Here is a 12,144-nt window from a genome sequence, read left to right as displayed (position 1 = left end):
GTATGTAACTAAGGAAGGGGCAGGGGGTTGCAATGCTATCCTCCAGACAGAAAGTGGCTGCGGCATTCATGACGTCACAGTGCCTAACGCTACCTACACAAGACCTGCATCATAGGAAGGAAAAATGATGACGTCAAAATAGAAGAGACTAATTGGGAAAGAAGAAGGGATTCAGTGAAGGGTGGATTCAGGAGGGAGAAAAAGGAGAGTGGTGGGAAGGGATTATCATCATGGTATTCTGTCTATATATACACGTGTTGTCAATAAAAATGTAAAGAAAAGCCGGGCGTGGTGGCACACGTCTTTAATCCCCGCACTCAGGAGGCAGAAGTAGGAGGATGGCTGTGAGTTCCAGGCCACCCTGAGACTACATAATGAATTACAGGTCAGCCTGGCTAGAGTGAGACCCTACCTTGAACAACAACAAACACACAAAGGAGTAAAGAAAAGAAAGAGAAGGGAAAGAGAGGAGAAAAGTCCTGAGTGGGGAGGGTTCAGGATGGGTAAGCACATCTGGCTTGGGCGGGGGAAGGATTATCATACTCTGGGGTAAATCAGGCATCAGGGCAGATTGGATGGGTTGCCTACTCTAAACATATGTGGGGAGGCTCCTGATGAGCTGATGGGTTAGACGAACATTGAATGTGGATTCCTGTCCATGGGAAAATGACCAGCCAAAAATTCCTAGAAGGAAGAACCAGGAAGCTGTCCCTGGTGACCACACTGATGACTCCGAGTTTAGGTTCAGACTAAAGTTGTCTTCGAGTCATGCCAGGGCAGGCTGGCATCTCTGTTCTGTTGGGCCTGTGTCCCTAACTACCTACCTACAACAGAAGAATGCCTTGTTCCCTGTCTCCATCACAAGAAACTCATAAAACACCCACAAGGGAAAAGTCAAACTCCTAGGCAGATTACATTCCTGTTGCAGAGTTCTGAGACTCGGACAAAGTCTTCCAGACAGGCAGAGAAAACAGACAAGCTACACACAGGGGAGAAAAGAGAAGGCTTATATCACATTTCTCATCAGAAATTAGGTAAGCCACAGGCTGGCGCACAAAGTGGCACATATGTCTGGAACTTGAATGTAGTTGTAAGAGGCCCTAGTGTTCTCTCTCTCCCTCTTCCCTTGCAAATTAAAAAAAATAAATAAATAAAACAAATTAGGTTGCAGTAGATTTAAGTTCCAACTCATTATAATTTTGATTATAATTGTGAAATTCTCAAAATGCACATGAATCAAGTTTTAATATACTTTATGATAGGTGGATGTGGTCTATTGTACCATTTCTTTGGATTCTCAGGCATGGTTTGGTGGTGTAAGAACTTTGTATCTTTAACAACTTTAATAAATAATAAATATATGGATTAAAAAGAAACAAATTATGTAAGCCAGAAATCAATGAAAAGGCCATTGTGAAACACTAACAGGAAAAGAAAAAAGTACATAGATAGATAGATATCAGCACAAAATATATTCCCAGCCTGTGGGCCACATCTATCCCATGGTCTGTTTTCATAAGTAAAGATTTTTACAGGACCACAAACTCACTCATATCTTGTCTGTGGATGCCTTTCATACAGCAATGGCGGTGTCGTCCAGAGTCAGGACCAAGTGACAGAGCTGCAAAACCAGAAGAGTTAATTAGGTGGGCCTTCATAGAGAAGGTTCGTCAGTGCCTAGGATGGACAGTGACTAACTTCCAGAAATGTACAATGCAACCAAAAGCAGCACCAGTGTGCCCCGTCACATGCCCAAGTGAAAGACATGATTGTGCCAGGTGTGGGGGTGTCATTGGCATAGCACTTTAAGTTTCTTACTAGGCATAATATTATGAAAATGACTATCTTGCCAAAAGTAACGTACAGATTTAATGTAATCCCCATCAAAACTCAAAAGACTTCACTGATCCGGAAAAAGTAATCCAAGAATTAACATGGAAGTACAAACTACCACAAAGAGCCAAAGCAGAAGGAACACAGCAGGAGGGGTCATGACCCCTGACCTCAAACTACTACAGAGCAATCGTGATGCACCTAGCGCAAGACTGGCACCCAACGAGACATACAGACCAATAGGGCAGAGCAGAGGACCCGGAAACACATCCGCACTTCCTTGGCTACTTAACCTCCGGTGCATGAACCAACAATACTCAGTGCAAAAAGAATTCCTGGCAAAATTGGATATTCACTTGCAGAAGAATAAAATCAAATCTGTATCTTGTACTCTGTACAAATATCAATTTCAAAAGCCTAAAGATCTTAATCTAAAACTTGAAAGTAGTGGCGGAGGCAATAGGGAATGCGTCAACATGTAGACAGAGGTAATAACTTTCTGAACAGGACTCCTGCAGCACAGGAAATAGCCCCAAGAATCAACAAATGAGACTGCATGAAATTTAAAAGATTCTGCACAGCAAAAGAAACCACCAGCAAAGCTCAGAGAGAGCCTGCAGAGTGGGAGAAAATGTTTGTCCTAAGGAGAAAGAACCCAGCTGGAGGCGTCATGATGCCCAACCTCAGATAGCGACAGGACAGCATGGGGCGGGCACCAAAACACAGGCCAATGGAACAGAACAGAGGACCCAGAAATGACTCCGACAAATGAGCCAGAAATATTCAGTGGAAAAATTACAGCCTATTTAACAAATGGTGCTGGCAGAAATGGATATCCAACTACAGAAAATGAAATTAGATCTGTATCTTCCACCCTGTACAAATATGAATTCCAAGTGGATCAAAGCTCTTAATCTAAAACCCGATCATTGAGCCAGGCATGGTGGCACATGCCTGTAATCCCAGCATGCCAGCCTGGGCTAGAATGAAACCCTACCTTACTTTAAGAAAAATAAATAAATAAATAAACCCTGAACACTGAAACTGGTAGAGGAAAAAAATAGAGACCATGCTCCAAGATTTAGGCATAAACAAAACTGTCTGAAGAGGAGTTCTATACCACAAGAAGTAGCCCCAAGAATTAATGGACAGGTTCCAGTTAAGATGGTAGTGTAGGAACCATGCCAAAGCAGCCTAGGAAATAAAAACCAAAAAAAAAAAAAAAAAAAAAAAACAGCAAAACACACTCTTCTACTAAAAAGTGAGGTGTATAAGAACTTATCAACTGCAGCAGAGAAGTTGGAGACATTCAGGGCATCTAGAGCCCACAGAAGCAAAGAGAAGTGGCTCCAGCAGTGGCGGCACCAGGTCCACATGGCCACATCCATAAGGCTCGGCCTGAACCACAGGAATAGCCAGGTAATGGGATTCTCCACTCACACTGGCCTCCTCCTTGCAAACTCAAAACACATGAAGGAAGGACAGCAGAGACCAATAGAGGAACAGCTCTTAAGGAAGAGGATCTCAAGGACCAGTGGGAGAACTTCAGCCACCATCCACAGCCTCCCATTTTGTATATGGAGGAGCATATTTTAAGGAGCCCTACCTTTCCTTTGGCTCTTACATTCTTTCTTCCACCTCTTCCACAATGGACCCTGAGACTTGGAAGGTGTGATAGAGATATTTCAGTTCTGCACTCCTTTGCCACTTCTTCTCAGCACCATGGTACCTTGTGAAAAGGGAAGGTTCTCTAACCAAAAGTGAGAGTAGTTTTAGTATATGGGTATGAACATTAAGAGAAGTGCTTACAGGAAAGTTTGGTGAGCATAGTATATTTATTTAGTCAAACAGAAGCAGACATTATACACCTAGTACTCATGACTACCCCCTGTTGTAGGTTTTCAGTATCAGGAATGTATTCCCTACCATGGAGCGGGCCTTTAGTCAAATTAGATGGCAGTTGGTTTCCCCCATAACAGATGTACCACCATTGCACTTGTTGGTTCATTTGGCCTGGCTAGCCAAATACAAGGCTTGTAGTGTCCACTGTTGAGTATCTTCACATGTGATTTCTCTCTCTCCCATTGAACTACATGCAATGTGGCTTTTTCCAGGTTCTTATCAGCTGGTCTACATGAAGGAGGTTTCCAGCTCAGTTCCAGCAGGATTTCCCAGTGACCTTGAAGCCCAAGTATGTAGAGTCTTCAGAAATAGGGTCATACCATCTACTTCTGGTGGGAAACCAAGGGCCTTGGCAATGGCCTGAAATTTTTTAGGGGCATCAGGGACCTACCTGGCCAAAAACTCCCTGGAAGGTATCCCATCCCTGGCACTGAAAATTTACTAGTAACAATCTATGGCTCCTAAGTGTTCCATTGTCCAAAACAGTAGGTTTCCATTACTTATTTATATCCTCTTAATTTTTTTGTTTATTTTTATTTATTTATTTGAGAGGGACAAACAGAGAGTGAAAGAGGCAGACAGCAAGAGAGAGAGAGAATGGGCATGCCAGGGCATCCAGCCTCTGCAAACGAACTCCAGACACATGTGCCCCCTTGTGCATCTGGTTAACATGGGTCCTGAAAAATCAGGCCTTGAACTGGGGTTCTCAGGCTTCACAGGCAAGTGCTTACCCACTAATCCATTTCTCCAGCCCATATCCTCTTAAATTTTGATCAGCCCTCCCTCTACCTTTTGTTTAGTCAATCTCTTCCCCTGACCTTACTTAGGCTGTTTAACCCCCATTAATCTGTTCTTCTACTTACTATATATATATATATATAAAATAATGTGATATATATATATCACATTATTAAGTTCCCTTCTCCCTCCCTTTCAATTCCCTTTATATCTCCTTTCTAGATTACTGGCCTCTGCTACTGAGTTTTCTTCCTACTCACACAGAACTGCAATCATTTGTAGCTTGGATCCACATATGAGAGAGAACATGCGACGTTTGGCTTTCTGGGCCTAGGTTACCTCACTTAGTATAATCCTTTCCAGATCCATCCATTTTCCTACAAATTTCATAACTTCATTTCAGTAGTATAGTGGTGAGTACCCCACCTGTCAACACAACTAATTTAAAAGCCAGAAGGACTTAGAATGATGTATTCCAAGTTCTGAAAGATAACAGGTGTCAACCAAGGTTACTTTATCCTGCAAAGTTATCCATTCAAATAGACAGAGAAATAAGGACATTCCACAACAAAAGCAAGCTAAGGGAATATATGAAGACAAAATCTAGCTCTACAGAAAATACTTGACAGGATCCTCCATGCTGAAGAGAAAGAAAAGCACACATATAAGGAACCTGGAAAAAACAAACCATACTCACATACTAGTTAATACAAGAGAGCAAAGGTAAAACCAGAAGGACTACAAAACAAGAAAAATGGTAAAAATAAATACACACTTTTCAATAATAAATCTTAATATCAACGGTCTCAGTGCCCTAACTAACAGATACAGGTTTGCAGACTAGTTTAAAAAGTAGGATCCTATAATTTGTTGCCTCCTAGAAACTTACCTTTCTACAAAGGATGGACACTATCTTAGGCTGAAAGGTTGGAAAATGGAGTTTCAAGCAAATGGGCCTAGAAAACAAGCAGGGATCACTATCCTAATGTCTGGGAAGGTAGACTTCAGTCCAACATTACTTATTGATTAAAGGCACACTCCAACAGGAGGACATTACAATCCTAAACATATATGCATCTAACATGGGGACTCCCAACTTCATCAAAGAAACACTGTTAGAACTAAGGTCACAGATAACACCAAACACAGTTGTAGAGGGCGATTTCAACACCCTACTCTCATCAATTGACAGTTCATCCCAACAAAAAATAAACAGAGATGCATCTGGACTAAATGAGGTCATAAAACAATTGGACACAACAGATATATAAAGGACATCTCATCTAAATCCTGCAGAATACAAATTCTTTTCAGCAGCACATGGAACATTCTTTAAAATAGACCATACATTAGGCCCAAAGAAAATCATAACAAATATAGGTAAACTGAAATAATTCCTTACACTCTATCAGATCACAATGGGATCAAACTACAAATCAATACCAAGAAAAGCTTTAGAGCATATACAAAATCATAGAAACTAAAGAATACCCTATTAAATGATGAATGAGTCTATAAAGAAATCAAGAAGGATCAAAAAATTCATAGAGTAAAATGATAATGAGAACACAACATACCAAAACCTTTGGGACACAATGAAGGCAGTCCTAGGTGGGAAATTTCTAGCTTTATGTGCCTGCGGTGGTTTGAATAGAATAGATGGCCCCCAATATATTCAGTTGTTTATTAGTTTGTAGTTTGCATCTGTAGCCACCTGGCTGGAGGCAATGTCACTGGGTGGATCTTAAGGTGTGGTGGTGGGTTTCCTATTTCAATCTAAAGATATGCAAAGTGTGCCTAGCTGGAGTTCCTGAAGTGTGTTGTGGCTTTTGACCTTAAAGCTTGTGCTTCTCTCTCTGTGTTTAGGCCTGCAAAGGCAGGCCAGCTTCTTCTGCCATTATGGACCTTCCCCTGGATCTGTAAGCTTCAATAAATCCCTTCCTCCATAACTGTGGCTGGTCTGGACATTCATCTCAGCGAACCTGAAGCTGTCTGCTACAGTGCCTATACTAAGGTATTAGAAAGGTCGCAAGTAAACAACTTAATGCTTCACCTTAAAGCCTTGGAGGAAGAAGAACAAGGCAAACCAAAAATCAGTAGGCAGGAAGAAATAATAGATTAGTGCAAAAATTAATATAATAGAAACCAAAAAAAAAAAATCCAAAGAATCAATGAAACAGAGTTGGTTCTTTGAAAGGATAAGCAAGATTGATAAAACTTTAGCAAATCTGACCAAAAGAAAGAGAGAAGAGACACAAATTAATAAAATTAAAGATGAAAAAGGCACCATCACAACAGATACCAGAGAAATTCAAAAAATCATAGGGACATAGTATAAGAACATACACTCCACTAAGTTTGAAAATCTCAAAGAAATGAATGACTTCCTTGATTTATATGACCTACCTAAATTAAATAATGATGAGATTTACTGCTTAAATAGACCTATAACAAGTATGGAGATCCAAGCAATTATCAAAAATCTCCCAACTAAAAAAAGTCCAGGCCCAGATGGAGATGGATTCACTGTTGAATTTTACCAGGCCTTCATAGAAGAACTAACACCAATGCTTCTTAAACTTTTCCATAAAATAGAAAAGGAAACAATCCTAAAAAACTGCTTCTACAAAGCCAGCATCACCCTGATAGCAAAACCAGACAAAGATAGGACAAAAAAAAGAAAATTACAGACCAATCTCCCTCATGAACATAGATGCAAAAATTCTCAACAAAATATTGGCAAACAGAATATAAGAATATATCAGAAAGATCATTCACCCTAACCGAGTAGGCTTTATCCCACAGATGCAGGGATGGTTCAACATACACAAATTGATAAATGTAATACATTATATAAATGGATGAAAGGACAAAAATCACATGGTCATCTCATTAGATGTGGACAAAGCATTTGACAAAATCCAATATCCTTTCATGATAAAAGTCCTACAGAGACTGGCAATAGAAGGAACATATCTCAACATAATAAATGATATTTATTATGGCAAAACTACAGCCAACATAATACTAAATGGAGAAAAACTTGAAGCTTTTCCATTGAAATCAGAAACAAGACAAGGGTGTCCACTGCTCCCTCTTTTATTTAATATAGTACTGGAAGTCTTAGCCATAGCAATAAGGTAAGAGACACACATAAAAGGGATACAAATTAGAAAGGAAGAGATCAAGTTATCATTATTTGCAGATGACATGATTCTATCAATAAAGGACCCTAAAGACTCTACCAGCAAACTGTTAGAGCTGATAAACACCTATAGCCATGTAGCAGGATATAAAATAAACACACAGAAATCAGTAGCCTTCCTATATGCTAACAATGAACACACAGAAGATGAAATTAGAAAATCACCCCCATTCACAATTGCATTAAAAAAAAAAATAGCTTGGAATAAACCTAACCAAGGAAGTGAAGCATCTCTACAATGAAAACTTTAAGACACTCAACAAGAAATTGAAGAATACACTAGGAAATGGAAATAGAAAAAAAATCCAAAAATTCATTTGGAAGCACCAAAAACCTTGATTATCTAAAATAATTTTGAGCAACAAAAATAAGGCTGGTGGTATCACTGTACCTGATTTTAACCTATATTATAGAACCATAATAACAAAAGCAGACATGTATATCAATGGAACAAAATAGAGGACCCAGATGTAATTCCAGGTAGCTATAGCCACCTGATCTTTAACAAAAAATGCCAAAAATATTCATTGGAGAAAAGACAGCCTCTTCAGCAAATGGTGCTGGGAAAACTGGATATGTATCTGTCAAAGGATGAAAATAGATCCTTGTCTCTCTCCATGCACAAGAATTAAGTCCAAATGGATCAGGCCTGAAACTCTGAAACTGCTAAAGGAAAAAGCAGGTGGAAGCCTTCAACATATTGATCTTGGCAAAGACTTTCTGAATATAACCCCAATTGCTCAGGCAATAAACCACAGATGAACCAGTGGGACCTCATGAAATTACAAAGATTTTGTATGGCAAAGGACACCATGAATAGAGCAAATAGGCAACTTACAGAATGGTAGAAAATCTTTGCCCGCTATACATATGATAGAAGATTCATATCCAGAATACACAAAGAACTCAATTAAATAATAAGAAATCAAACAGCTCAGTTAAAAAATGGCCTATGGAACTAAGTAGAGAGAAGAAATACAGATGGCATATAAATATCTAAAAAAAAAAAGTTCTAGTCATCAGGGAAATGCAAATTAAAACTATGTTCATATTCCGTCTCATTCCTGTCAGATTGGGCACCATCATAAAAATTAATGACCATAAATGGCGAGGATGCAGAGAAAGAGGAACTCTTCTACACTGTTGGTGGGAATGCAATCTGGTTCAGCCATTGTAGAAATCAGTGTGGTGGTTACTGAGACAACTAAAAATAGATCTACCATATGACCCAGCTATAATACTCCTAGGCATATATTCTAAGGACTTGTCTCACTACCTTAGAGATACTTGTTCAACCATGTTTACTGCTGCTCTATTCACAATATCTAGGAAATGGAAACAGCCTACATGTTCCTCATCTGATGAGTAGATAATGAAGATGTGGCACATTTACACAATGAAGTTCTACTCAGCAGTAAAGAGAAATGAAGTTATGAAATTTTCAGGAACATGGATGGATCTGGAAAGGATTATACTTAGTGAGATAACCCAGGCCCAGAAAGCCAAATGTCACATGTTCTGTCTCATATGTGGATCCTAGCTACAAATGATTGGATTTCTATGTGAGTAGGAAGAAAACTCAGTAGCAGAGGCCAGTAAGCTAGAAAGTAGATATAAAGGGAATAGGAAGGGAGGGAGCAGGGACTTAATAGGATGGTATTGTATATATGTAAGTAGAATAACAGATTAATGGGGGTGAAACAGCTTAAGTGATGTCAGGTGAACAGACTGAGTAAAGGAAAGATGGAGGAAAGGCTAATCAAAGTCTAAGAGGATATAAATAAATCATATGGAAACCTACTTTTTTGGACAATGGAACACTCAGGAGCCAAAGATTGTTACTAGTAAATTTTCAGTGCCAGGATGGGATACCTTCTGGTGAATTGTTGTCCACAGAGGTCACTGATGCCCCCAAAACATTACAGGCCTTTGCCGAGGCTCTTGGTTTCCATCCAGGAATAAATGGTAAGACCCTATTGCTGAAGACTCCACATACTTGGGCTGCAAGGTCACTGAGAAATCCTGCTAGAGCTGAGCTGAAAATCTCCTCCATGTAGACCAGCTGATAAGAAGCCAGAAAAAGCCATGCTGTATGCAGTTCAATGGGAGAAAGAGAAATCACATGTGAAGATACTCAACAGTGGACACTGCAAGCTTTATATTTGGCCAGCCATGCCAAATGAGCTAATGGGTGGCACATGTGTTATGGGGGAAAACAACCACCCTCTAATTTCAGTGGAAGCCTGCTCCATGGGAGGGAATACATCCTTGATACTGAAAACCTACAACAGGGTAGTCATGAGCCCTAGGGGTGTAACATCGGTTGCTGTCTGGCTAAATGTATATACTGTGCTTACCAACCTGCCCAGTAAGCACTTCTCTTAATGTTCATACCCATATATTAATGCTACTCTCACTTTTGATTAGAGAAGCTTGTTTTATGGGATAACTCAGAAGGCACCATGGGGTTGAGAAGACAGAGGAATGCAGAACTGAAACATCTCTATCACACCTTCCAAGGCTCAGGGTCCATTGTGGAAGAGGTGGCAGAAAGAATGTAAGAGCCAAAGGAAGGGTAGGACTCCTTACAATGTGCTCCTCCAGACACACAATGGCCTGGACACCCATGACCTCACAGTGCCTGGCAATACCTACACAAGACCATCATACTTGGAGGAAAAGATCATAACATCAAAATAAAGAGAGACTGATTGAGAGGGAGAGAGGACATGACAGAGAGTGAAGTTTCAAAAGGAAAAATGGGGAGAGTGAGAGAATTACCATGGGATATTGTTTATAATTATGGAAGTTGTCAGTTAAAAACACAAAAAAAGAGTTAACCAACAGGACTTTGCACAGCAAAACAGACCATCAGCAAAGCTCATAGACAGTCTATAGAGTGGGAGAAAATATTTGTCAGATATATCTCAGACAGAGGACTAATAACTAGAATTTACAAAGAACAGCAAAAATTATACACCAAAATATAATAAATCTTCCCATCACTAAATGAGCTAACAAAATGAATAGACAGTTCACAAAAGAAGAAACACAAATGGCCAATAAACACTCTTCAAAATGCTCAACATCCCTAGCCATCAGGAAAATTCAAATTAGAACCACTCTGAGATACTATCTTACCTGAGTTAGAATGCTTATCATCAAGAAAACTGGTAATAAATGCTGGAGAGGATGAGGGGAACGAGGAATGCTGCTGGTGAGAGTGAAAACCAGTACAGCAGGCATGGAAATCAGTATGGAAGTGTCTCGAGAAATCAGAACCGGAATCTCCACAAGACCTAGCTATACCTCTCCTGAGTATGTGACTGAGTATGTGACTCCACATTCTACAACAGAGCTGCGTGCTCATTCATGGTTACTGCTCCTTAGTTTATGATTGCTAAGAATGGAAATCAGTCTAGATGTCCACTGACAGGTGAATGGATAATTAAAGTTTGTATATTTACAATGGAGTTCTATGTGGCAGTATATAAAAATTAAATTTATAGTAAAATAATAGTACTATAGTATATCAAGTCAAGCTTAGAAAGACCAAAACCACATGTTCTCTCTGAAATGGGGCTCCTAGCTTACATTATCTATGAGTATGCATATATAAGGGGGCAATTGTGGGTAAAACCTATAAAGACAGAATGTTAATCAAGAGTGAGTATCAAGAGATGAGCAGGAAGAGGGATGAGGGAAAGGAGAAAAGACAAGCTTGACGTGTAAACAGAAGGAGGGAAGGTGGGGGAGGAGAAATGGAGGGAGAAAGAGCTTGAGGACAGAAGGGGGGAATATGGGACCGAGAAGAATAAGAAGACTCAGTGTTTCCCCTGGATCCAGAGCCAGGCAAGGGGGTCAGCTCTCAGCTCTCCTGTCCAATACTGTATCCAACAATTATGGCAAGAGAGAAAAGGCATTCACATTACTAAGAGGAAGAACAGTGGCAGGGGGGCTTTTTTAAAAAAACTATTTTATTTATTTGAAAGCAGAGAGAGAGAGAGAGAGACTAAGAGAAGGAGAGAGAAGAAAATGAATGAGAATGGGCACACCAGGGCCTCTGGCCATTGCAAACAAACTCTAAACCCATGAGCCACTTGTGCATCTGGCTTTACATGAGAACTGGGGAGTCAAACCTGGACCAGCAGGATTTGCAGACAATCACCTTTAGCCACTGAGCCATCACTCCAGCCCCTGATATGGTTTTTTATTAGCACACATACATGAGAAAGGCCCTGGGTCCAATTCCAATCATAGCTAAATAAAGGATAAAAAAAGCTATTAATAGGGCCAGGAGTGGTGGCACACGCCTTTAATCCCAGCACTTGGGAGACAGAGATATAAGGATTGCAGTGAGTTCAAGGCCACCCTGAGACTACTGAGTGAATTCCAGGTCAGTCTGGGCTAAAGGGAGACCTTACCTCAAAAAACTAAAAGAAAAAATTATTAATAGTAAAAAGTAA

The 12,144-nt window shown here is 40.0% G+C and overlaps 1 long non-coding RNA gene across 1 annotated transcript in view; it reads right to left on the bottom strand.

The window, feature by feature from the left end:
* The window catches only part of LOC123462794, a 77,355-nt gene that overhangs the window by 42,758 nt on the left and 22,453 nt on the right, over positions 1-12,144 (bottom strand). Inside the window, exon 2 of the long non-coding RNA XR_006638527.1 lies at positions 1,550-1,621. This is a non-coding gene — a long non-coding RNA (uncharacterized LOC123462794). The remainder of the gene's footprint in view (positions 1-1,549; positions 1,622-12,144) is intronic.

Source organism: Jaculus jaculus, chromosome 8, assembly GCF_020740685.1.
Source record: "Jaculus jaculus isolate mJacJac1 chromosome 8, mJacJac1.mat.Y.cur, whole genome shotgun sequence".
Classification (NCBI taxonomy): Eukaryota; Metazoa; Chordata; class Mammalia; order Rodentia; family Dipodidae; genus Jaculus; species Jaculus jaculus.
This window is presented reverse-complemented; position numbering and strand designations above follow the sequence as displayed.